General features: G+C 62.7%; 2 long non-coding RNA genes across 3 annotated transcripts; both read right to left on the bottom strand.

Moving 5' to 3' along the window:
- Positions 1–15732: 15732 nt before the first annotated feature.
- Positions 15733–18145, bottom strand: LOC102149277 (uncharacterized). Of its 2 annotated transcripts, XR_011433587.1 has the most exons (4): positions 17963–18145; positions 16462–16845; positions 16095–16351; positions 15733–16012 (listed from the first exon to the last, which is right to left on the bottom strand). It is a non-coding gene; the product is annotated as an uncharacterized lncRNA (long non-coding RNA). The 2 variants fall into 2 exon arrangements; XR_011433586.1 differs by lacking the exon at positions 17963–18145 and having other exon boundaries at positions 16462–17091.
- A 496-nt stretch (positions 18146–18641) lies between these two features.
- Positions 18642–24553, bottom strand: LOC111771038 (uncharacterized). The gene is made up of 2 exons (XR_011433588.1): positions 24408–24553; positions 18642–22123 (listed from the first exon to the last, which is right to left on the bottom strand). It is a non-coding gene; the product is annotated as an uncharacterized lncRNA (long non-coding RNA).
- Positions 24554–25626: the final 1073 nt, after the last annotated feature.

Below are 25626 nucleotides of genomic sequence, written 5' to 3'. Positions count from 1 at the left end.
AGGCCAGGATCTAACCATTGCAGCCACATCCCTGGGCCTGTCTGGGGTCGCCTTCATGTGTGACCCCCAAGCATGCACACTCACCTGCCTCAGAGGCCTGGGCTGGCCTGCTGGCCCTCAGCACACCCAACCTCCCCCAAGTCACACCCCTTCACTGCCACTGTCACTGTCCCAGGACAGAAAGTGGACCCTCCACTGGTGCTGCTCTTAGGTTCTTGCCTTACTGGAGCTCTGTCCACCACCCTCCTGCAGTGTGGGTCCATGAGGACAGGGCCAGGGCTGGCAGGTTAATCATGGGTCCTAGCCCACTGCAGGGATCCCAATGGGGTCAGATCCAAGGTAGGATGCTGGAGCCCACCCCTTCAGCGGAATCCACACAGCACCTGCAAAGGAGGAGGGGCTGTTTTCCACTTGTAGGTCCTTCCAGAAGGCCAGCAGGGGGGTCCTCAGAGCCTGCCCTCTCCCAGACAGTGGGTGTCTTCAGGTCAGGCTGTTAAGGTTCCTGACCTTACAGCGTGTCCTGGAGCTGGGAAGGATGGGCGTGCTGGAGAGTGTTCCGGGTCTAGATGGTGAGCACATCAAGATGTGGCTCTGAGGGCAGATCCGACTCAGCTAAGAGGGGCTGAGGTCCTCGGTGGCCTCCCCAGTGGGCCCCTCAGCCCGGTGTGTAAATCTCCAGGTCAGTCCTCCTCGGGTGTCTTGGCCCGTGTGCCCGGCTGGTCCCTGGCCTTAGGGGTAGCCTTGGGAGGCCCACGTCCTGGGGGAGGGCACCCCCCTTCGCCCCACCAGCTCCTGAATCTGATCCGATGACCTTGAGTCTCCCCAAACTCAGAGTAGTGTGCACGCACTCCTTCAGAAAGTGGCAGGGTGTGTGTCCCGCTGTCAACAGCTCCTCCTTTCCCAGCCCTGGAGGTAGGCTGGGCCATCTGTGGAGGCCTCCAAGGGCTCTGGGAGTGGGGGGTGTCCCCCTCCTGATCTGGGAGTGGAGGACGGAGCAGAAGGCAGCCTTTTTCCTGTGGGGAGGATTTCCCTAGAGCCCCAGTCTCTCCCAGACTCTGGTAGCTGTGCCATTGTGAGAGCCTGTGTGTTTGTGCATGTCCTGCATTGACTGTGTGCTCCACGAGGGGTCAGAATGGACCTGGACCCCCCCACTAGGGGCTGTCCTGCTGTGGGGGTCTCTTTCAGGCTCCATCCAGCCCAAGGAGGCTGAGCAGGAGGCCTGCTGTCTCTGCCTGTGCAGCCACCCAGCCCCGTGTCCACGCTGGCCTTGGGGGCCCCCAGCACTCCAGACGACCCTGCCCAGGGTGCGGGACTCAGGCAGGGTGCCACCTGTCGCAGTCTGCCCTACCCTGCAGGTGGGCACAGCTCACCCCATTTCTGAGCTTGGCACAGTGAGGCTCTGAGGGGTCCTCCCAGCTGTGGAGCCCCTGCCCTCCTTGTATGGGGGTGGGGGCTGCAAAGCTGAATTTGAAACCCAAGAGTTTTTTGCCCTTCTTCCCTGGGCATGGCCTGTGGTAAGTGACCCCAGGCCACCCCTTCTCTGCAAGTCTGACCCACCCACCCCCAGCCACGTCCCCAGCAGTACAGGATGCCAGTCCCTGCCTGTTTTTTCCTGGTTCCTGGAAGGCCCATCCGGTGGACCTTAAAAATAGCTCTGGGACCCACAGGCAGGCCCAGCCCAGGTCAACACCTCCACGGGCAGCAGAGCTGGGGCTGCTCCTGCAAACAGCAAGGAGAGGCCACCAGGAGGAGGGCTCAGCTGGGGTTGACATGCCAGGTCCTTGTCCTGCTGCCCCACTGACTGTCCTTTGGCCTTTCACCACCCCTCTGGGTACCCGAGGCTCAGGCCAGCATGGCGCGGGCACCTCTGGGCATTGTGCTGTCCTGCTGAGAGGAGTACCCTCACGCCAGGGCCAGGGGCCTCTTCAAGTTCCCGTCCTCTCAGAGCAGATGTTTCCCAAATGGGGAGCAGAGCACATCCTCCCAGAGGGCCGAACCGCCACCCCACCCCTGCCCTGCACAGCTAGCCACACCAGGGCACCCCATCCTGCTGGGAGGAAGGGTGCCCTGTTTCCATGGTGACTGGAGCCAGGCTGGCCTCCCCAGATTAGGGAGGAAGAAGAGAGTAGACAGATGGTGGCCTGGACCACTCACCCTCTATCTCCAATACTTACACACAGGCGTGTGCATGTGTACACATGCACCCTTCACAGACACACAGAGACCATCAGACACTTACAGACACTCCCGCAGAGCTGGGGCATCACTGCCAGGAACAGGGGTGGGCACATACTCAGGGGCATGCTCCCACAGTCCCCTGGCTTCCTGGGCCTCTGCCTGTCCTGCTGAGCCCCCTCAGGCCTGTCCTGGGCCCTCTTCCCTGTGTCCACCCCAGTCCCCATGCCAAAGACCAAGGCCTTTTCACTCAGCCCTTTTCCAGGGGTAGCTTGACCCTGTCCTAGTCGTCTTGGTGCACCCCAACCCAGGCCATGTCTGGGGGACCCCCACCCATCCTAGCCCCTCGCCCTTCCTGCTCCCCCCCTCATCTCAGCCCCTCTCCATGCGCCCTCAGCCTGCCAGGTCTTCCCAACTCCCACTGTCAGCACGTCGCTCTCCTGCCTCCAATCCTCCAAGGCTGCCCTGGGCCATCAGGGTCAATCCCAGTGACTCGGCCCACAGCCGCAGCCATCACCCTGAGTCTCCTCGGGCCTCTGCTCCCACTGTAGGAACTCCTGGCCCTCCTAGGTCTGCCCCTCTCCAGTCCAGCAGCCTGGCTCGTATGCTCCCAGACAATGCCCAGCTTGGCACTGGCACCCACCTCTGCCCTGACCCCATGCCAAGCCCTGGGAGCTCTGTGACCCTGGTCCAGCCTGCATGCAACAGAGCACAGGCACCCCTGTACCCCTCCAGGGCCCGTACAGGGCCACAGCCTGGCCAAGGCAGGGAGGGGCCTTCCCTCTGACCTCCACTCGCCTCCGTTGCAGCCTCTCACCCGTCAGGGAGGAGAGCCAGCAGAGCTGGGCCAAGATTTTGCAACATTCACCAAAGGCTACCTAGGGTGGGGCCTGGGCTAGGTGGGGCACAAATACCTGGAGCCAGTGGGCAGCGACCTGTATGAACTCTGGCCTCCCTGCCCAGGAGTCCCCAGCCTGGCCTGCCCAAGGCCAAGGCTGGCTTGTGTTCGAGAGCTGCTGTTCCCTCTCGGCACCCCATCTTCTGCCCCTGTAGAGCCTTCACCCCACGAGCCACCTGCAGCCTGGCAATGGCCACCTGGACTCCTGGCCAAGAAGGCCCAGAAAAACCAAAGAAGATGCCATGGGAGCATCCAGACCTAACCCGGGGAGAAGCTGGGAGCTTTGCGGAGCTGACCACAAAGGCAGCTGGACTGGAGCCCCCAAACCCAGCCTTGGTGTGGCAGTGATGGGAACGTGACCACCTACCCCATCAGGATCTGTCTGGGCCTGCAGAGGTCCTGACCTCACCCAGGGCCTCTGGCCTGGAATCGGGGCCAGGCTGCCCCAGGCGGTGGGCACAGTGTGTGCCCTGGACCAGCTCCCCAGATACTCTTCTGTGGCCTCACACCCCCTTTGCCGTCTCCCCCTCCCCTGTTCCTTCTCCCTGTGGTGCCTTCTCCCACCTTCTCTTAGGACCATCCTCTAACCTAGCCTCAGTACCCCCAGCCTGGGCCCCCCCGACCTCCTGGCCAAAGCCTCACTCTGCCACTGACCCACAGAGCCATGGGCACGTCCCTGACCTCTCCCAGGCTAAGTCTCCCTGTCCGTGGACTCTGGTCGCCCCTGCAGCTGGGAGGAGGATCCCATGTGGTGTCTGTGAGTGCTTCTTGCCACACAGTAGGTGCCCGCTAGATGTGGCGGTGGAGGCTCTGGCTGTCCTTCTGGGCACAGCCCCCAGAGTTCAGCGATAGAATCTGAGGGGCTCCCTGGGAGGGGGAGGGCTGGGGCAGGGCCCATCAGACCCTGGCAGCTCCACCGGCTCTGTGCTGAGACCCTCCAGGTCCAGGAGTCCAGCCTGGATAGGACTGGGTGGGCTGCCCCCTTGTACCCTTCCTGCTTGCCCTGGAGGCCAGTCCACAGGGGGCTGGTACAGCCAGGCTGCCCTCTGCAGGAGTCCCACACCCTGACCCCAGGAGCTGGTGCAGCCCCTCAGACCCAAGGCAGGGAGTCAGGCGGCCTCTGTAGATGGTGCCCAGGCTGGACAGTCCCCTCACCAGCTCTGCCCCAGCCCCCAGCATGCAGATGAAGATGAGATGTGGAAGGGGCAGAGGAGGGGGATCCCCAGGAGCCGGAAGCTGGGCAGGCCTCTGTTTGCCTCTGATTTGCATGTGACTCCCACAGGCTGGGCTCCAGGAGCCGTGCAGACAGTTGGTCCCACGTGAACCAGAACAAGGGAGGGCATAGGGGGCTCTCAGCACCTGTGACCACCAGGGGCCGGGCTGGGGCCACAGCAGGGCCAAGGATCAGGGCTGTGCCATTTGGAGCCAGCCAGGAGGTCTCTCTAGAGGGGAAGGGGCTGATGACCAGAGTCCCAGGGGCTTTGGGGGCCTGGGGCAGCGATGATGTTGTCTGAGAGAGTTTCATTCAGTCCCAGGGCTGGCCCAGGCCACACTTAGACCACACTTAGGCCATGGAGGAACCGCCCCTACAAATGGATCCTCAGGGTCTCCAGAGCATGGACCTCCGGAGGGCTTGGTCACTGTAAACATGGGCTCAGGATGCAATAACGGCCTTGGAGACCTGCATTTAGTGAATACTTACTGCATACTGCCCAGGACACTCATGTACCTCCACCTCCGCCTTTGTTGGGGTATTGCTTTCACACCATGTCACAGAGAAAGCAATGGCCCGCAGGGATGTGGGGGTGAAGGATTAGCCCCCGGGTAGCAACTGGACTAGACAGGCAGATAGGAGAGTGTCGCTGCCAGGGCATGAGCCCTGCCAAGAATAGGACAAGTTTGGACAGAAGCAGGGCAGGATGGCTTCAGGTCAGGCTTGATCTGGCCCCACTCTGCCAGCCCCAGGTAGCACCCACACGGCTCAGAGCCTGCAAGCCTGGGTGCCCCAGTCCCTGTGGGTCCCCTCCTTTAATGGTTCAGAAACAGAGATCCGTGAGGAGAGTCGCCCACGCCTGGGCAGGGGGTGGGGGTGGGAGGGTGTCAGTGGTTCCAAGGAAGGTCCAACATGACGGAAAGTTCTGCTCATGGAGAAAGGATGAGAACTGCATTGGCCGAGGTCCGTCTGTACTCAGCACCCTGGAGGCACACGCTGGTGCGCGAGGCTGCCCAGCCCCGGGCCTCAGCTGGCCCTTTCCTGCTGGGAGTGGACCCAGGCCTGTGGGCAGGGGCTGGATCCTGACAGCCACAGCCTGGACATGGAGCCAGGCCAGGGCAGGAGGCAAGTCTGCCAGACGAGCCCCAGGAGGCCGAGGCTCCCCTCCAGCCTGTGGGACCTTCTAGACTCTCTTCTCTGTGGCTTTTGCCAGAAGGACCTGGTCTGGCTCCCAGGAGCGTCCACAGCACCAGCCTGGGCCGGGCGCTGAGAAGCACCCGGGCATTCAGATCCCAGGATGTAGCAGGGGCAGGGCACAGGGGCTTCAGGGCCCTCAGCCCAGGAAGCAGGGTGATGTCAACATTCAGAGGCTAGGCCTGTGGGGGAGGAAGCAGGGAGTGTGGTGACCCTGAGCCATGACCCCAGGCTGGAGGCCTTCTTGGGGGCGAACGGAATCCAGAATGGCTAAGGGAGGAGGGGTTTAGGGCTGCTGGAGCTCAGGGCCAGCCCCCTGAGTCTAGGCTCCATTGCAGACTAGAAGAGACCAGAGCGCCACAGAGGCCCAGGGGAGGGGCCCTGCCCTGTCCCGTCTATGCCCGAGGTTCTCCCAGGTGTCCTGACCTCGGAGCCATGAGGTGGCCAGTGCAGAGCATCCGGTTCAGAAGAAGTGGCCAAGCTAGTTTCCAGCCTCAGAGCCACTTCCCTATTCCCTGGAAGGGCTGGGGTGGGGGTGGGGGGCAGCCCAGGAGCCGAGTGGGGCTTTGGCAAGGAGATTGTTGCCTGGTTCATCCCTAAATGCCCCAGACTTGCTCCTACTCTCCCCCAAGTGGGACTGTGCCACAGAGGGGCTTCCTGAGGAGGTGGTGGTGCCATGGGTGCTCCAGGGCCCAGGAGCGGGGTGGGGCCCAATCTGGCTGGGAAGACATCCCAGAGCTCCCCAGTGGTTGGTCAGGGCCCAGGCAGCAACACACCTGTGTGCTCACCTGTGAACACACCTGTGCGCTCACCTGTGAACAGGCACATGCACACACAGCCAGCTGGCCCGTGCGAGCTGGGCAGGTGGTATGCAGATACACACAGGGGCGCCCTGGCAGGCACGCCCTTCCTGCCACCCCTGCTGCATGTGCTGCCCTGGTGCCTCCTTCCCCGTCCTCCCAAGGGCCATCCCACCCAGATGAGATACCACAGCCATGGCTGGACGGCCTCTTGACTTGCAGCCCCGGCCCTCTGGTCCCCCAGGGTGTGGGGGAAGCCTTCCCACTCCTTCTGGAGGAGGGAGTCCAGTGGGCTGCACTGAGTGTGGCCAAGGGCTGGAGGCCTGGGGTCTGGCCTAGTTGTCCACTGTCCAGGTGGGGAGCCTGAGGCCTGGGGAGGCCATGCTGTCTGCCCCACCCACACTACAGTCAGGCACACTCCTGGGCCTTCCGCAGGACTGCGGTGCAGGGTGCAGCTGGTGGAGCTGCTGAGTCATCACAGAGAAATGGGAAGAATGGAAAGAATTCTGCACTTTCACTCTCTGGCTGGGCTCCCCCACCCCCAAGAAATTCCTGAGCCACTAGCACCTCTCTGCACAGACCCCCTCCGTTTCCCACTGCCCAGCGGGGGCCTGGCTCCCACCTCCAGCCTCTGCCTTGGACCTCCACCTCTGCCCTCGGAGAGCATCGGGGCCCTGCCACACCGGACCCGGGGCGCTAGGCGATGCAGAACACAGGTCACCCTCCTGTTGACTCGGCCCTGGTTCCCAGGGGGCAGTTTCCTCCGGCACCAGAGAGGACCCTACTGGCCTGGGTGGGGGTGTGCAGTAGCTGGGGTGCCAAGGGCCAGCCCAGGTGCCAACCTGGCTCAGAGCAGACCCTGTGCCAGCCTGCTCTGCCTCCTTCTGGGGGCCTGGGCGGGCTCAGAACAGGGGCCCAGAGTGAGTTGTGCCTGAATGTCCAGGCTCAGACACTCGTGTGTCTCCTTGATCAACAGCATGTTGGGCCCTGGGGGGCAGGGCATGGCCGGGGTCCCCGTAGAGGCACCGAGCCATCTTCCCATCTGTGAAATGCAGCCTCAGTCACTCCCCAGTGCTGCCAAAGAGGATCTGACGGGGGCGAGGGGACCCAGTGTTTCTCCCCAGGCCCCCAGGCACTGGCCCTCTGCCCTCCCCTGCCATCTCCCTGTCTCTGCCACACCCCGTTTGTGTGATCCTATTGTGGCTTCATTGGCCCTTCAGCTGGAGGGGAACTGCTGACTCCCGTTTTCTGGGACGCGCCAGCCAGCACAGTTTCGACCCGGCCCTGGAGTCCCTCCCAGGCAAGTCAGCTGCTCTGGGACCATGGCTGAGGCTGCCCCGCAGGCAGCAGGAGATGCAAGCTCACCCAGGGCCACCCGCCCTGCACTGACACCGGTGTCCATCCTGCGCCCCTAGGCCCTCCTACTTCTCGATGTCCTCAGGAGCCCTCTGCACCCCTCCCTCTGGTGCAGCTTCTGGAACCTGCTTCTAAATGTACCACTCCCCTGCTCAGGAGCCTCGCGTGGCTCCCTCCTGCCTGTGGAAGAAAGGCAGAGCTGCTGGGCCTTTGTTCTCTTAGCTCCAAAAGGGGTCTCCAGGGAGCACCTCCTGCCCCCGCAGGACTTCTCAGGGAAGGTGTGAGTGGCAAGGAGGTGCCTGCGTGCGCCAGGCAGGGAACGGGTGCCCGGTGGGGCCTCGAAGCCCAGTGTGACCTGTTCCTGCCTCTTCCACCCCTTCCCAGCATGACAAACCCTCGGCCAACCACCCTTCACCTTTAGGTGTTGGCATGCACTCATCCCTGTGCCACCTCTCAGCCTCGTCTAGGCTTTGCCTTTTCCAAAGGCCCAGAGTCTCCGGGCTAGGTCAGGGCTGGCTGGGCTAGCGATGGGATGTGTACCGGACTGTGCTGACCTTGGGGACAGCTGCAGGAACTAGCTTAGGCCCGGGGGTGTTGTTCCAGGTCCTGGATCTCAGTCGCTAGCATGCCTCCTAACGCCGTGGCTTGTCCCATCGGGGAGCAGGAGAAGGACAGGGAGGGGAAGGGAGAGAGCCCACCCCCATGCTCAGGACCTGCCCACCACCCCTGCCCCCAGATGGGGCTCTAAGGGCAGAGGCAGGCCTGTGGTCCTCCTCTTGATCCTCATTTACAGATGGGGAAACTGAGGCTCAGAAATGCAAAGTGGCTGGCCAGGCCCCAGCTGCCAGCTCAAGTTGGACAGCACTGCCCAGCTCACAGGCTAGAAAACCAAGGCTGGGTGTCACCAGGATGGGAGCTGCTGTGGGCAGGGAGGTAGGGGAGCTGGACTGGGCGGCCCAGAGCCCAAGGCCAGGCCTGGGCTCAGTCCAGGGCCAGGAGGCCAGGCAGGAGGGGCGGGGCGTGCCCACTCCCTGTGCAGGCACTCTGAGGGCAGAGGTCAGGGTGTCTCTTGTGGGGAGGATTTGAGATCAAGGGGGTGGGGAGGGGAGGGGAGGGCAGAGGGACTGCACCGGCCAGGCCAAGGGTGCACGGAGAAGCCGAGCCTCAGAGGAGGGACGGAACAAACATGGGGGACAGGAGGATAGGGCTGGGCTGAGTGGGGTCAAAGGGGCCTCGGCAGATGCTCTGCTCTCCTGAAGTCCCACCTGCCAGGACCCTGGGGCTCCCAGCAGAGGTGACTCAGCTGCCTGCCTGGGGTGGAGCCTCTCAGAGGTGGGGCTAGGGGCCAGCATCAGGCTGGCCTGGCCACAGTCGCCCTGGATGTGCTGGAGCAGGGAGCCTGTCAGACCAGCACACTGAGATGGGCCCTGCCCTGGGCAAGCTCAAGGGCTCTGGAGGGCACTGGACAGGCTGCCCGTGGGCTGAGGGTGAGGTGGGCAGACGTAGGTGGGGCCGCAGACCTGGGTCTTGGCACAGCCCAGTGGCCAAGCCTGAAGCCAAATTTGGCCTCCCATGTCCCCATCTCTGTGTCTGTGAAGAGGAGAGGAGCAGCCCGCTGGTCTGCCCATCCCCCACCCAGTGGCCCAGACTTCGAGGCTCTGTCACTGGTACCTGCTCTGCCACCCGCTGCTGGGCAGGTGCCCCAGGGTGCTGCCTATGACGCAGGCTGTGGCCTCTGTTCCGCCTGCCTCCTGGCCAGGTCCCAACCCACATGCGCACGTGAACACGTACACACACACACACACACACACAGCTGGTTAAACCAGTTCTGCATGGCCAAGCCTGCCCCGTGGCTGTCCTCACCCTCCCCTGCCTCCAGCCTTGGTTTCCCCACCGGAGGCCCTCGCTAGGCTGGAACATGAAGGAATCTCACAGCAGGGGGGTGGAGAGCAGGAGGAGGCTATGGAGGTGCAGCCGCCCCCTCCCCGAGGCCCTTCCAGCCAGGTCCAGTACAGCAGTGCACCCTCCACCACCTCCTACTCATCTCGTCACTCGGCCCATGGGGCCTTCAAGGGGCTTCCAAAGAGCCCAAGAGAGAGTCGTGGAGTAGGCCTAGCAGGCTGCCCTGTGGGACCCCGAGGCAGCTACCAGCAGGCACCTGTGCTGGTTCATCCCCAATACTTAGTTGGCTGGTCACATGACTCTTTCATCAACAGCACAGCCCAGACCAGCCCCACATCCCACTCTGTCTCTGTGCTCCCCTGTGATTGGTGGTGACACCTGCTCCCACCTGTCACTGGAGCCGTTGGGTCATCCTGGCCCATGGGTGCCCTTCTTGACCTCTTCCAACTCTCTGCCCAGCAGTTTGGGCATGTCCTACGGACACCTGGGAGAGCACACTGTGAGAGCCCCAGAACCTGCCTGCGGTGCTGGACATGTGTGGGCACCTGTGTGGGCAGAGGAGGAGTGGGTGCCTGTGCGGGGGCGGCAAGCACGCGCAGGTGTGGAAGAGCTGCGCTCGAGCCCAGGTATGCCTGTGTGCAGGATGGTGGGTGTGGATGCCTGTGGGCCTGTGTGTTATGACCTGGGTGGGCCCATGTGGTGCTGAGTCACGATCAGGAAGGGCCCATATGGATCCTTGTGTGTGCCCTGATAGTAGCCCATGTCCTGCTTGACCAGCCGGCCTGAGAACTGGAATCCGCAGAAGGATACAGGTGGCCCTCCCTGAATCCAGCTCTCCACTGAAAGGTCCAGCAGCCTAGATGCCTGGGCAGCTGTGGCCCTCACAGCCTGGGAGCAGCCTTGCCACAGGCTTCATCTCTGGGCCAGTGCAGCTGGGCCACCACCGTCACTGGGCAGCTTTGTGGCTCACCAACCAGAGGGCCACAGCCCTGGCCTGACAGTGGGGTCCCAGGGCTGTACCTGCCTCTAGGATACTCAGACCCACCCAAGGGATTCCCAGCACCCATGCCACCTCCTTGGCCATCGACCATCCTTCCTCCAAGGCCTCCTCCAACAGGAAGCCCGCCCCTACAGCCTGAGGGGGCTCTGCTCTCTGGACACCTCTCAGTCCACCTGGGGTGGTTGGCAGGGAGGGTGTCTGGCCCTGGGTTCATCTTGTCTGGCCCCTGGAGCATGAGCGTGAATGTGTAGGCTGGGCCACATAGAGGAGGGGGAGCAGCTCCAGAAATCCCGATCCCATGACTCTGGGAAACCTGGCCCAACAGGGCGGCCGGGAGTCAGGGGCGCTGGCAGCAGGGATCCGGGCTGGGTGGGCAGGCTAGGGGGCGCGGGCAGGGAGTGTGGTGGAGGGGCAGTGGGCAGCACAGGTCTAGGGGGATGAGGGCGGGGACAGTAGGTCGGGTAGGGGGAGTGGGCATTGTGGGGACTGCAAGGACGTGGGCCAAGAGGCAAGGTGGCCAGGAGAACAGAGGGTGAGCGGTGGGGTGGCTGAGGTTGTGGGGCTGGGGCGAAGGGGGAGAGGTGGGGGAGTGGAGGATGGGGCTGGGGGGTGGCCCTGATGGCAGGGGCGGGGCAGTGGGGGTGGGGTAGATGGGGGCTGGGGACACAATGGGCCCTTGTCCTGAGGCCACAGCTCCGGGGCGCCGTGTGCGGGCTGTTGGGCACCCTGAGCAAACACACGCCCTGCTCCGGCTGCACACCGTGTCCTGGACTGCCGGCTGTGGCGCTCGGCCAGTGAGAGGGCTGCAGCAGGGCCAGGGCACATGTCATCGATGAGCAGCCAACCCTGCCTGCCTGGTCTACCTCATGTGCCTCCCTGGGCTCCCACCAGGCACCCTGGGCTGTGCCTGGATGGGGAGGGAGCAGGCAGGGGGCAGACACATCCTGTGGGAAGAGAGCCTGGTCAGGCTCAGCTCCAAGAGCTGGTGGGCTGCAGAGGGGCCTAAGCAGGCCTGTGCCCTGGCTCTGTGGGGTGGGGCAGACACAGGGCTGAGCACCCCTACCTCTTGGCTCACAACCCTGGAGGCAGCCAAGGAAAGAGAAAAAGACTGCCTCCTCTGACCCAGGGGTGTTCCAGGAAGCCAGGAGGGAGCCTGGTGGCCCCAGGGCTTCTGTGAGTGGGGCTGGGCAGTGGCCTAGGCACTGAGGCTGTAGTGGAGGTTGAGTCCCAAGCCAGTCTGGGTCTGCAGCTGGGGCCCCTCTGCCGGGGGCGTGGGGGGTGGGACCTCTCAGCTGCCACCCGTTGTGAGGAAGGGAGCTGCATGACCCACTGGGGCCCATACTGCACAGGATATGGCTCTCAAACCCCCTCAGGAAAGCTGGCAGGGCCAAGGGGGCTGGGGGGGAGGGGGGGGATGGGGGGAATTTGCATGACAAATAGATTCCCTGGAAGGCTGCTCTGCCCAGGAAGCCTGTGTGTGTGTGTGTGTGTGTGTGTGTGCACGTTAATGCCTGGGGGCACCCAGGCCTGACCACACTGCACAGGCCCACAACACCCCCTGCATTAGGCTGCACAGCCACCCCAAGCTCGGTTGTCCTCACAGGCTGGCCCTTCCCATGCCTACACCCCCAGCTGATGACAGCCTGCTGCTCACAGGGAGAGCCCCATTCTGGGCCACAAAGCTGAGGTCCTATACCCAGCCAGGCCTCAGAACATTTCCTCGTCTCATCCAGGTTGAGAGACATCACTGCCCAATGTCCTCGGTGTCCCTCGGCCCTGGTGATGGTTCTACACGTCAGTGGGACAGGAAGTGTCTGCCATGCGGGCCCAGGCCTTCTCTCCCCTGCCCTCACAGGGCCACAGCCCCATGCCGAGGGCCTTCAGGGCTATGGGGTGGGTGGGGGCTTCTAAGCAGACACCCAGGGCTTCTGCCCAGGTTCTCTGTCCACTTCTGGGATGGGCTTGAGATGGCTAGACTTGGCTGGGTCAGGCAAGTGGAGGTGGGAAGGTGGGGAGAGCGTGGGCGGGTGGTGTGGCAGGACCTGGGGAGACCCAGGTGTGGAGGACCCTTGCCTGGTGGGGAACTGGTGGAGGAGTGCTGAGGGGCAGGTGGCCGTGAGCCTGGGTTGGACTGGACTGGGAGGGGATCTGGCTGCTGGGGGTGGGGTCAGATGGGGCTGAGGGACCAGAGGGGAGGTAGAGGCCTTGCTGTGTTCTAGAGAGGGTGGGCTTGGCTCTAGGACACCCCCCCCGCCCCCCGCCCCCCGCCAGCCCTCTGCTCCCTGGCAGACCCCTCCGAAAGGGACATAAAAAAAGACAAAGATCTGATGGTGGTTTGTGCTGGCAGAGAGGAGTGCTCTGGACAAGCACTGCCCCCTCAGAAGCACACACCGGCCACAGCCGCAATCAAAAATAGCAAGAAAGAGATGAAATTAATGTTAACAATTCATCTTATTTAACCCCGTCTCTCCAAAATGTTATCGTTTCAACCTGCAGTCCCTGTAAACAGACCTTAAGGAGGCAGCTTACATCTTTTCTCCTCCTGAGCCCTAAGACCCCTGTGCCTCCCACACTGCGGGCAGCTCAGTTCGGGCAGCCCTGGAGGGACCTTCTGGACAGTGCAGCTTGGACCCTTGCTGGGGACCCTCCTGGAGCCTGTTGGACACTCAGAAAGCCCACTAGAGACCCACGGGTTGCCCCTGGTGACCCCAGGACATCTCTGAGTCCGGGGCTGGGGCCCTTGGGAGGTGGTGGTGGGACATGCCCTGGAACTGTCTTTTTTAAAAAGAACACAATTTAATATTGAAATTGTCAAATGCAACGTACTTGGAGGAAGGAGCACAGAATATCGTGCAGTTTAAACAACAGTGACGACAAGACACCACGCGCCCCCCAGGTCTCCCAGCGGGGCCGGCCAGGACCTCAGGCCGGGAGTCCCTCCTGCAGAGCGGCCCTGTCAACCACCCCCAGCGGCCCTCACGTGGCGCCGCGTCAACACAGTTCCATGGCGTCCCTTCCCAGAACCACGTCACTGCGCGGTTCCGGGTTCCAGCAGGCACGCCAAGCCAGGGCGAGGCCGGAGGCTCCAGCCCTGTGCGCCTCTCCTTCCCACCGGTGGGCCCGGCTGGCCAGTGGCTACGTAATGAACGCAGGGCCCCTTGCTCAAAAGGCAGGGAGAAGTGACATTGAAGGAACTAACACACGAAGTTTTTCCTTTTTTCCGTTGTCTCTTGTCATGGTGTTGACAAGTGTTGTCACAGTGTTTTTTGATTATTATTTGATGTTGTTATAAGTAAAAAAAAATTAAATTATAAAATCACTATCATGAGTGTTGCCATTTATCTTTATTCTGTGCACGGCGCTCTCTGAATGCAAACGTCAGGGCGTCGAGCTCAGTGCAGACCCTGAGCCCACGTGGTTCAGACACAGATCCTGTGGGCCTGTGGGCCTCGTTCTCACCACAAGAGTGAAACACTGCTCCACACTAACTCAGCTGTTTTTATTTTCCATTGTGGCAAAATCTACTAACACAAAATTTACCATGTTAACCGTTTTTAGGTATACGGTTCGGTGGTATTAAGTACTTTCACATTGTTGTGCAACCATCCCCACCATCCATCTCCAGAAATTTTTCATCGTCCCTGACTGAAACTCTGTCCCATTAAACACTAACTCCATCCTGGTCCCCAGCCCCTGGCACCCACCATTCTACTTTCTGTTTCCATGAATTTGATGACTCTAGGGACCTCATATGAGTGGAGTCATCAGTATTTGTCCTTTTGTGACTGGCTTATTTCACTGAGTATAATGTCCTCAGGGTTCATCCATGTCGTAGCATGTGTCAGAATTTCCTTCCTTTTTCGGGTGAATAATATTCCGTGGTATGGATGGACCACATTTTCTCTATCCATTCTCTGGTTGATGGACATTTTGGTTTTCTCCACCTTTTGTCTACTGTGAATAACATTGCTATCAACCTGGGCATACTAATCTTTGTCTGAGTTCCTGCTTTCAGTTCCTTTAGGCATATACCCAGGAGTGGAATCCTCAGTCATATGGCAACTCCTCATGTAGCATTCTGAGGGCCTTCCAGACTGTTCTCCACAGTGGCGGCACTGTCTTGCGTTCTCATCAACAGTGCACAGTGTGCGGTTTCTTCGCATCCTGGCCAACACTTGGTATTTCCCGATTTTTTGCTAATGGCCTTATTGATGGGTATGGGTGGGATCTCAGGATGGTCTCCGTCCGCTTTACCCCCAGGTTTCCCCTGCCCGACTCCCCCTCCTTGTCCGCACTTTCCTCCTCACCCAGCCCAGATCCCCAGCCACCACCGACTGCCCCTTTCCCCCCAGCCCCTCTCGCTCCTGACTCGGGGCAGAAGGATGTGGCTGGAGAAACACCCACTCAGCTGCCCACTCCTTCCGCGCCATCCCCCTCCCTTCCCAAATCCTGACACCCCCTCCCTGTCCTTCCCGCCCTTCCCTCTGCCCATGTCACAGCAGACCCCCCAGCCCCTGCCAGCTCAGTGAGCCCCTCGCAGAGTCCTCTTTCTCTCGTTGTCATTTTCCCCGACAGTGTCTGACAGATACCTTCGTGGAATCCTCTCTCAGCCTACAAGTCTCTCTGGGGCCCCTCGCTAGCCAGGGGACTTTTCGGCCTCTCCTGGAGGGCTGGTCTGTGTCGCCGCCCCTCCTCTCCTGAGCGCCCTGGGTTGCTCTTCACCTCTCCCTGCGGTCTCCCTCCCAGCCCTCCTCCTTTCCTGGGGCTGGAGGCCCCACAGTCTCAGGCCCACCTTATCCCTCGCCATCTCCTCTGTGGGATTTCCTTCCTCTTCTTACCAGAACGTGGCCCAGGACTCAAGGCTGGGATGGCTGCCTTCTCCCCGGTCCTTCTGAGGGTCCTTCCTGGCATTTGCAATGGGTCCCTGGGCTGCCAATGCCACCCTCGCCTGGCCAGATGCGCAGGCCCAGCACCTGTGTGCACTCCATTGAGATGCCAACCAGCAGCTCCCAGCAACATGGGCAAACCCAGCGCCTGGCTCACCCTCCCGTCTCAGGCGCTGCCGGTTCGACCCGCCAATGCCTCAGGCCGACGCTCTGGAATCACCCTTGACTTCTCACACCCACAGCTAGCTCCACCTTCAACACTGTGTGGCTGATCCTTTGCTGTGTGACAAATTACCCCCAAACATTAGTGGCTTAAAACAACATAGGTTTATTGTCCAATGGTGTCTGTGCGTCTGGAGTCCAGGTGTGGCTCAGTGGTTTCCTTTGCTTTGAGATAGTGGGCGGGGTTGCGGTGTCATCAGAAGGGTCGACAGCGGTGGGATCGCTTCCAAGCTCACTCAAGTGGTGCAGCTGATTCAGGGCCTCACTGATGGGGCTTCCCTCAGCTCCACCATGAGGCCTCTCCATGGGCAGCTTCCATCAGAGCCTCAGAAGTCAGCCACCAGGCCCGCCAGAGGGGAGGGATGGCTGGGGTGCGAAAGGAGGAGGTGGGGTGCAGAATCTGCCCAGCGCACCACCTGCCCCTGGTCCTTGTCACGTCCTGTCTCACCTGGATGACCAGATCACCTCTCCTCGCTGACCTCTCTGCCTCCACCCCTGGCAGGGCAGCCAGAGGGCCTGAGACGACCTGAGTCCCATCCTGCCACCACTCCGCCCCCAGTCCTCCTGATGGCCTTCTCGCATTGTTAGCGCTGCCTCCAGCTGAGGCTCCCAGCAGCTCCCAGCCAGCGAAGGAGCAACGCAGTGGTGGACGGCCGGCTCACCAACTGAAGAGGCGGCTAGTGCCGGGGGAAGGATGGTGCCGCCCTGCATCATGACACACTCGATGATTCCCCACCCCTTACAGGGGCCCACAACCCTTCACCCCAGTGCTGTACCCTGGGGAGAGGACACAGGGTCTGTGTTGGCATGGGTACCTGGAGACCTGAAGCAGCTTCGCAGCCCTACTAGAGCTGGGGACGTGGGGTCAGGAACAAGTGGCGCCCTGGTGAAGGCGGGTGGGTCCACAAACCACAGTGGTCATTACCCCAGTCCCCGAATGTATAACTGGGGTTGATGCACTCGGCCCCTGGGCCGCCTGCACCGCAGGCTCAGCCTGCCGGGAAGAGCTGTCATGGTGGCTCAGCCAAGCAGGGACTCCGGGAGCTTCCTCCCCCGACCGCCGAGATGGCAGATGACGGAGGCCACGTCCCTGGCGGCGATGCAGCAGAGATGAGTGCCACTGGGCAGCTCTGAAGGATGCAAGGCTGGTCCTCCTGCAGGCCCATTTAATTCACCGGCCCCCGCAGGCCTGCTGGGTCCTGAAAGTGACCAGATGGGTGCAGGCTCAGCGCAGACCTCTGTGGAAGCAGGGCTAGAGCCCCCACAGACCTCAGTACCGCATCCATGGTGTCAATTTGGTGAGTGTGTTCTCGTCTATGCCGATCAAGAAAGAAGACCAGAAATGGCACTCGCAGGGAACAGACCATGTAGACAGTGCAGTTCTGCTCCAGGACCATGTTAACTCTCCTGCATTCACATGATAAGGCCTGGGGTCTGCAGCCCTCAGGACATCCTGCTGACCTCACAGAGGGAGAGTCACAGCAGGGTGCTGGTTTCCGGGGCACGGCATTGCCACCCTCAGTGGGACCTGGGTGGCGCTGTGCCCAGGGTCCAAGGGGTGGGAGAATGAGTGGCCCTCGCCGTGGAGTGACCACACAGAGATTCTGTGCTCTTGTCCACACAGCTCTGGGCTCTGCAGGTCCACGGTCCTGGTGCCCCAAGAGGCCCAGTCTCACCAAGGGACACACAAGGTGCCAGAGAAACACAAGCTGAACTGTCGAAGAACAGCAGGTGAGGAGAGTGGCCGCGTCATTAGGGGTGGCCAGTCCCACAGGGTGGGAGAGAGGGCTGCTTTCACCCACTCCCCAGCGTGGCCGTGAGTGGACGTGGTCACCAAGGCCGGATCCCTCAGGGATGAAGGCTTGGGTCAGGGAGGAGTCACAGACCAGGGTGTCCCAAGGGCAGGGATCCTTGTAAATGGAGGAAACTTCCCTTCTCGATAGGCCTGTGGGTCCTTCCCTGAAGACGCGGGGCACTGGGGCCCAAGGGCTGCAGGCATGGAGGTCCTGGAGCCATGTGCCCCTCCAGCCCCACGGTGCCACCCACTCGCCAGCCCCCAGGCACGGCTGCTGCTTCGGGGGCTCTGCTCTGGGTGTGCGGGTTTTGGGGGCAAGACCTGAGGGTACTCTTTAGGGACAGCGATTTTCAGACAAAATGTTCAAAGTTCCCGAGATTGTTCCAAGGGCCTCTCTGACCTGCACCCCTCCAGTTGTGAGGAGTCGGCCCCTGAGTCTCCCTGGGCCCCCCCTTGGTCTACACCTGGGTGGGCAGCAGCAGCCTCCCACCCACGCAGGGGCCGTCCCCTCCCCGCCTCACCTCCTGCTGTGACAGTCAGCCCAGACCTGAGTGAGGCCGACTCCAAGTCTGGGGGTTCCGGTGGGTGACGATGGGCCCTCACATCACTCAGCCCATGGTCCAGGGCAGAGGGGTCCCTGGTGGGATGCCTCACACCCCTCGGAGCCCAGCCTGGGCCCGGCTGCCCTGGGCAGGACTCAAGGTAGACCGCCGCCCAGCCTGGGGCCCTCTGTGGCAGGAACAGCTGCGGCTTTGTGTCCTCAGCAGGCGGGAGGCAGGCGGCCTCAGACACCCAGACACCCTGGCGCTGCCTGTGGCTTCGAGAAGTTCATGCACAGCATTTTGGGCCATTTCCCCTTTCCCACACGCAGCCTCTGTTTGCTTGGGAGGGTGAGCCAGCTCGGAAGGCCCAGGGTCAGCAGTGAGCAGATGCAGGGCTGGGTGGCCAATCCATGCTTGCCAGTTCATTCATGTGTGCATTCATTCACTCTCTCAGTCACTCATTCATTCATGCCTTCACACATTCATTCACCTACTCATTCATTCATGCCTTCACACATTCATTCACTCGCTCATCAAACAGTCCTTCACTCACTTGTTCATTCAGTCCTCTGTCATTCAGAGAGTAGATCTTCTGAGAGCCGCTCTCTGCCAGGCCAGGTCAGGCTGCTGGGAGGGAGGGCACCAGCTAGATGGAAGGGTGGGTTCATTCATTTATTCATCATTAAACAAACCTTTCTGAGAGCCTATGAGTCTGCAGCACTGCAGATGGCTGGACGGATGGACGAATGAACAGGTGGACAGATGGATACATGGACAGATAAATAGATGGACGCACGGACAGATGGACACATAGACACACACATTCCCTGGTGGGGGTTCCAGCTGAGACATCCTTGATGTGGTCTCCTGAAGCCAGGCCCCTGGGTGCCCTCTTCTCAGACACAAGCAGACATCCGGCTGGCCAAGGTGGCACCTCTGGGGGGGCCTCACTGCCCCTCACCAAGCAGGCACCATCGAGGACACCTCTGCCCCCTCCCTTTCCTCATCTGTTACAGGTTTCTGAGTCTTCAGGAAGCTGCTGTGCCCTTTCCAGCGGCCCCCTCTAAGTGTGCTCCTCTCCTGGGATAGGAGGGGCCTGCCCTCCACGTGGACTCTGTGGGCTCAGGAAAGATCTGGAGGAGGAGTGGGGCCCATGCAGGTGTCCCTCCAAGCCCAACACAGTGGCAAGGTCACTTCCCACGCCGCCCTGAGCAGCTGCTGTATGCCTGGCTCAGTGGGGCTGCTGGGTCCCATTGGTGGGAGAGCCAGAGCCGCTCCCCTGCAGGGGGCCCAGGCTAGCGGACAGTAGCCTGGCCTGTGGCCTGTCAGCACGGCCATGGAGGACATACCCGTGTCAGCATGCCGAGACCTGGACACAGGGACATGACACTGGACCCAGACCATGGGGAACACGTCCAAACTGAGCCCCACCCCGAACCTGGCCCTCCGACTCAAACCTTGGAGCTGCCCTACTCTCACAGCCACCCCAGGCTCTCAGCAAATGCCATGTTAAAATACACGCAGAATCCCATCATTGCTCGCCCCTCCACAACGCTCCACACCCCCTCATTCCGGGCCAGGAATTTCACTATGCTCGGCTTGGCAGCAGAGGGGTCCCCTAGCTTTGGTCAGATCACGCCCCTCTGTGCAGAACCCCGCCGGCTCCCACCCCGTGAGGTGGAAGCGGTCCTCTGTCCACCTTGGATCTGCCCCATTTCCTCCCACCTTCTCCTCCCCATGCTCTGCTCCTGCCGTCCTGGCTCCAACACACAGGCTCCTACCTCGAGGTCTGGCACTGTCTGTCCCTCCACCCCCGTCAGTATCCCACATCTGTGTGGCCCCTCCCTCACCCCTAAAAGGCCTCCCTGGCGCCCACCACTCCCCAGGGACTGAGGTGGGCAGTAGAGGCAGGGCAGGTGAGGGAGGGGTCTCCTGGGGGGACCCTCAGCCCCTGGAGGCCCAGCTGTCTTCCGTGTCCCATACTCTGTCCCTCAGCCCTGACATGCCAGGGCCAGAGCTGGGCGGAGGGCCACCTGGTCGGGGTTGTGAGAGCATCTTACCTCCCCCCATGCCTCTGAGCCCCTACAGTGGCTGTTTCTGATGGTGCAGACCTAGGGATCAGGGCCGTGGAAGTCTCTGCCACCTGCGAGCTTGGGAGGGTCACTCTCCAGGCCTCAGGCCCCAAGCCCAGGGCCTGGAATGAACTGGCTGAGCACCATTCTTTCATCAGCAGACGGTTGAACAAAAGAAAGAACATCCAGAATGACTTTGGGGGTCCAAACACTGGCCTCCTCCAACGTGGTGGAGCTGCAGTATCAGGACCCAGGGACTTGGGGCCAGCATGGTGGAGCTGCAGTATCAGGACCTGGGGGCTAGGGGGCAGTGGCCCAGGCCTGGGCAGAGCCCGGCTTGTGGGAGCCCCCCGGCCCAGGGCCCTCCCTCTCTGGACAACATCACATCTTGCCCACTCCCAGGGACACAACCGGGCATGCAAAGGGGAGGAAGGGTGAGCAGGGGTCAGAGGCTGGATTACACGCGGGTGCCAGGCAGCAGCCAGGGGACCAGGATCCCAGGGCCCACCCAGCCTCCTGTGCACCCGACTTCCTTTCTCTCCTGACTGCCAGGTCCATGGCCCCTGGGCCTGCCTGTACCCGTACGCACCCACCCCAACACACTGAGGTCGCGGTGGGACCAGTGGAACCGACTCTGACCCATGGGAGCTGACCGGGCACATAGCAGGGGGAGCGGCTCCAAGGAGCAGAGGCCTGGGCAGTGGGAAGGGCAGCTTCAGGCTGCGTAGTGGGTGGGGAACGGTCACCCTGCCCCAGCGCCGGCCCAGCTCCCACCCAGCGCCAGGTGCCCTGTGGCACTTCACAGCTGCATGGGACAGGGCGGCCGGCGTGGGCCAGCTCCGGGCCAGTGCCCGAAGTCGGGGTGGGGCTGGGGGCAGCCCCCCATGCTTCTTGCGCCTCCTCCCAGCAGATGCTGGTTGGAAGTGGGGGCTGGGGGTGCAGCTGCTCGTGTCCTGCATGTGGGGACGGGGTAGCCGTGTGTGTGTGACTGCACATGTGTGTGCTTGTGCACATGAGCGCGTGTGTGTGCATGCATATGTGAGCACACACACGTGCACACTTGCCCATGCTGTAGCAGGTCCAGCTAGTAAGAGTGTGTCAGCTATGGGCTGGATGTTGGCCTGTGTGGCAGCGACATGATGACCACTGATCCCAAGACCCTACCTGGCCCTCAGGCAGGGAGGGAAGGCGAGGGGACAGAGCCAGGAGGCAGGAGGGGCCTTAGGCTGTCAGCCTCCTCACCCAGCCCCACACCTCAACCCTCCTTCCCCATGGCTGGCACTGCCTTTCTCTGTGCCCTCAGGGCACCCTGGTTGTGGTGACCTGACAAGACCCCCACCCACACGTTTCTTGGCTCGTGGCCAGCTCGCAGCGTGGGGCTGGTCTCTCAGTGGGTTTCTGCATGAGTCTGCGGCTCCAAGGTGGCGATGCTCAGAGGGCCTGGCCGGGGCCACCGTGCTCCCAGCTCTGCCTGAAGCCAGGCGCCAGCGGGTGCTTCTCGAGTGTTTTCTCTGTGTGACCAGGGAGCACCATGCAGGAGAGAGCAGCCTCCAGGTGACCCCCTACTGTGGGGTTGAGCATCGATAGCAGCTTTGCCCCAAAGCCAGAAGCTGAGGCCTCGTGGTCAGAGGGACACACAGACAAGTGGATGGACAGACAGGCAGCTGGTGGCCGGCAGAAGCTGCTGAGAATTGGCGGAAGCTGGGCGGGCGGCCGGCGGGTGGCCCGACGGGTCCTGGAAATCCTTGCTTCCTGTTTTCCCAACAAAGGGCCTCTGTCCCCCAGGGAGGCCTGGCCAGCAGCAGCGGACGTGCCTTTTCCGTAAACAGTGTTGTTTTCCTTTTCTTCTCTTGGCACAATAACAGAGGTCTCCAAGCCCCTCATCCAGGCGCCGGGCACCACCAGCCACAGGGTCCTCAGAGGAGGCTCTCCTGGGCCAGGGGCCATCCTGCCATCCTGGGAATGGAGTCATGGCTTGGCTGCCTTCGACGAGGCTCTGGGCAAGCAGGGGACAGGACTTCAGTGGTGCCCATCCCATGGGGCTGGTGGGATGCCTTGGGGTCCACTCCTTGAGAACCAGAGAGTCAGAGTGAGTGGGGCTGCGCTGAGCTGGTGCCCTTTACAGATGGGCCTAACCCAGAGGCTCTGGGACAGAGAGTAGGGCTGTGTCCAGCAGCGGCTGGGCCTCCCGGGGGGTGGGGGGGCAGCAGGGGCTCTCCAGGGAGATCTCCCTCCTGGCTGGCTGGGGTCGCCATGCTGGCTGAGGGAGCTGACCCTGGATGCTCAGCCAGGTAGACACTATAGTGCCTGCTCCACAAATGAAAAGCTCGAGGGTCAGAGAGGGCCTGAGCCGTGCCCAAAGCCCTGAGTGGGACCCACGGGAGCAGACCAAGCACACCTGGATCCCCAGGAAGGGAGGCCAGGCCAGGCCCGACAGAGGAGGAAGAGCCAAAATGCCTGCTCCAGGCCCTTGGCCTCAGGCAGTGACTGACACAGGGACAGAAATGACACCCTCCTGCTGGCCCTGGTATGAGTGGACCCACAAGGGGTGCAGGGACTGCCTTGACCGAGGGCAGCTGGGGCGGTGTGTGCAGCCCCACACGGCTGGCCGTGGACCGGAGCAGGAGTGGGCTCAGTGCCCAGGCGTGCACGGCTCTGAGTGGGCCAGTGTGCGGGCATGTGTGGGCGATTGTGTGCGCCGGGCAGCAGGCGCCTGAAGGGCCTATGTGAGGGGCTGGGGGGCTATTTACAGCGGCTCCACTGAGGAGAGGAGCTGTCAATAGGGAGGGCGGAGGGTGAATGAACAATACCCTCCGGGTGGGATGGGAGGCGGGCGCCATTCTCTGCCCGAGACACCCCGGGCTGGTACCCCAGCCCCCACCCAGGCGGCCAGACAAGGGCCACTGTTATCTGGTCAGCGGCTGATCCAGGGTCTACGGTTCACCTGGGGCAGCAGGCTGGGGGTTTCCAGGCTGGTGCCCACCCGCCCCCACCCTCCCAGGGGGCCATTTGCCAGGCACTCTTCACTCTAAGGACGGATGCGCTGATGGCGGGGCACATGAGATGGTGGGGGGGGGCGGGTAAGCTAGCAGATGGGACTCAGGATGGAGGAGGCACGCTGAGATCTGCCTCCCACACCTGGTTCTCAGGTGGCAGCAAACAAGGTGGGGAGGGATGAGAAAGGGCTTGTGGGGTCCACAAGGGACCCTGAGCCCTCACGCCAACCATGTGTTCCTTGCAAAGCACTCATTTCTAGTGCACGACGAGAAGTGGATTTGACACAGGGTCCGGGCTGACCTTGCAGGCCCCTCCCTGCCTCTGGCAGGACAAGCAGATCAGTAGACGGCTGTTCAGCTGGGCTTTTGGGCCACATCAAGGGATGCAGGTGGTGGGAGGGGGCAGGCTTGCCCAGGCCTGGGCTGGCGGGTCACCCCCTGCTCAGAGGTTCCTTCTCTGTTTTTTGAAACTACAAAGGGATGCCCAGCTAGTGGTAAAAAGATCAGGCTCGGGGGTCTGGTCCGTGGCTGAGTGGTGGCCTGGGGTTCACAGGTTTGCATCCCAGGCACGGACCTGCTCCACTCCGCAGATACGCTGTGGTGGAGACCCACATACAAAGTAGAGGAGGACTGACACAGATGTTAGCTCAGGGCAAACCATGCCCCCCCCCCCCCCCCACACAAACAAAAAGATCAGGCCCAACTCCTCAGAAGGCAGCGTGAAGTTAGGGCCCAACCTTCCAGGCCTTTGCGTCGTCCCCACTCTCGAGCATCATGGCCCAGTCAGAGGTCCCACCAGATGCCCTTCCAGAAGGTGGGCTGTGTCCAGGGGTCCACTGTCTTCCTGAGGAGGGGAGGGTGAGGAGCTGGGCCAGAGAAGCTGTGGGGTCTCAGGCCTTGCTGAGACCAGCGCTGGCTTGGCTCTCCCACAAGTACCAGGCCCTCCCAGAAGCACAGGCCTGAGGTCCTGGGAGACACGTGGGGCGGAGGCAGCATCCCTCCCTGCCTGGCTGTGGAGGGCAGCGGGGCAGGGGCTGGAATGGACACTGAACCGCGGCGCCCATACGGCACTGCCTAGGCGAGGGGCGCTTCAGGCCACCCCGGGCAGTAAGGGGTCCCCACGGAAGGAACACACTTTCATTCTGGGCCCGGGGGAGGAGGCTGGGGGGCGGGGGGCGGTGTTGCGGGGGTACGAGTGCGGGTCCCCCAGTCACACGTTAGGCAGGAGTCCTGGGGCCCCACACACCTGCGGGTGGAGGGAGCGCTTTCCCAGGCCGAGACCGCCCTCCGGCCGCCCCACCCTCACCGGCAGGGACCTGTGGGGGTCTGCCGCGCTCCCCACCCCTGAACCTGCACCTTGTTCACCGGCCTGCTTCCGCCGGGCTTCTTTCCTTCGGGAACCTCCCACTCCCCCCGCCCGCAATGACGTAGCGAGGGACGCGAGCACCCGGTCCGTGGCCACCTGTCGCCAACTGCTTTCCAAGAAGGTGGTGACCCACTGCGCACGCGCTGCGCCTACGACCCGAAACCTCGGGCTTTACCATCAGCGTCATCACCACGCATTATTGTTGCTCCGGGAACGGGGGTGGTTCCCAGTGCCCTGACGCGCGGGCTCGGGGGCCGGGGGAGGGGCGGGGCGCGGCTGGGCCGCCGGCCCCCCCCCCGACGCGACGCGCGGACGACGGCCCCTCCCTCCGGGAAACCCCGGCCGCACTTCCGGCGCCGCCTCCTTCCCGGCACGGCCGCGCCCGGCTTCCCGCCAGCAGGGTGCGCCCCCTCCCCGCCCCGCCGCCGAAAGCTGCCCTGCGACGGCGGAAAAGGGGCGGCGGCCAAGCCCTCCCTCGGCTGCGGGAGGACGAGGCTGCGCGCTCTCGGGCCTGGGCGGCCGGGGGCGGGGGGCGCAGGGCCGGGGGGCCGGGGGCGGAAGACTAGTAGGGGAGGAGGGGAGGCGGGAAACCGCGGGTAGGGAGGTCTGGGGGGCTGGGAGCGGGGGACCGGGGGATGGGGAGGCCTGGGGAGCTGGGAGCGTGAGACTGGGGGATGGGGAGGCCTGGGGGGCCAGGCGCAGGGAGGGGGCCAGGGCGCGCCTTCCGCGTCGTGGGGGTCTCGAGGGGCTGAGCTGCCCCGAGGGGACCGCCCTCGCCGGGCGCGGTCTCGCAGGGTGCCCCGCTCCCTACCCACCACCACGGCAGGGGCGGCGGGCCACGCGCCCAGGTCCCGAGCAAGGACACTGCGCCCACGGACGACCCCTGCGAGGGCAGGGCTAGGGGGAGGTGGCCCGGTGGCTGCTCTGTGGCCTGTAGGCCTCCGGGGGCGCTGCCCTCGAGCCGGATGCGAGCCCCCTCGGCCTTCAGGGGTGAGCGGAGGACGTAGTCAGCTACCGGTTCCCGCTTCGTCCATTCATTCCCGACGCGGTCTCTGAGCGCCTGTCTGCCGAGCTCTGCGGGAGAGCCTTCCCCGCTGCCGTAGGTGGGTGGGCGCACAGGAGCCTGGCTTTGGACGCTGTTCGGTGGCTGAGGGGCCTGGGGTGCCCAGGCTGGAGGAAGACAGCCCGTGCTCACTGCCAGGCCCGCCC

This window comes from Equus caballus, chromosome 28, assembly GCF_041296265.1.
Source record: "Equus caballus isolate H_3958 breed thoroughbred chromosome 28, TB-T2T, whole genome shotgun sequence".
Classification (NCBI taxonomy): domain Eukaryota; kingdom Metazoa; phylum Chordata; class Mammalia; order Perissodactyla; family Equidae; genus Equus; species Equus caballus.
Note: the sequence above shows the minus strand (reverse complement) of the source record. Positions and strands in the feature narration are given on the sequence as shown.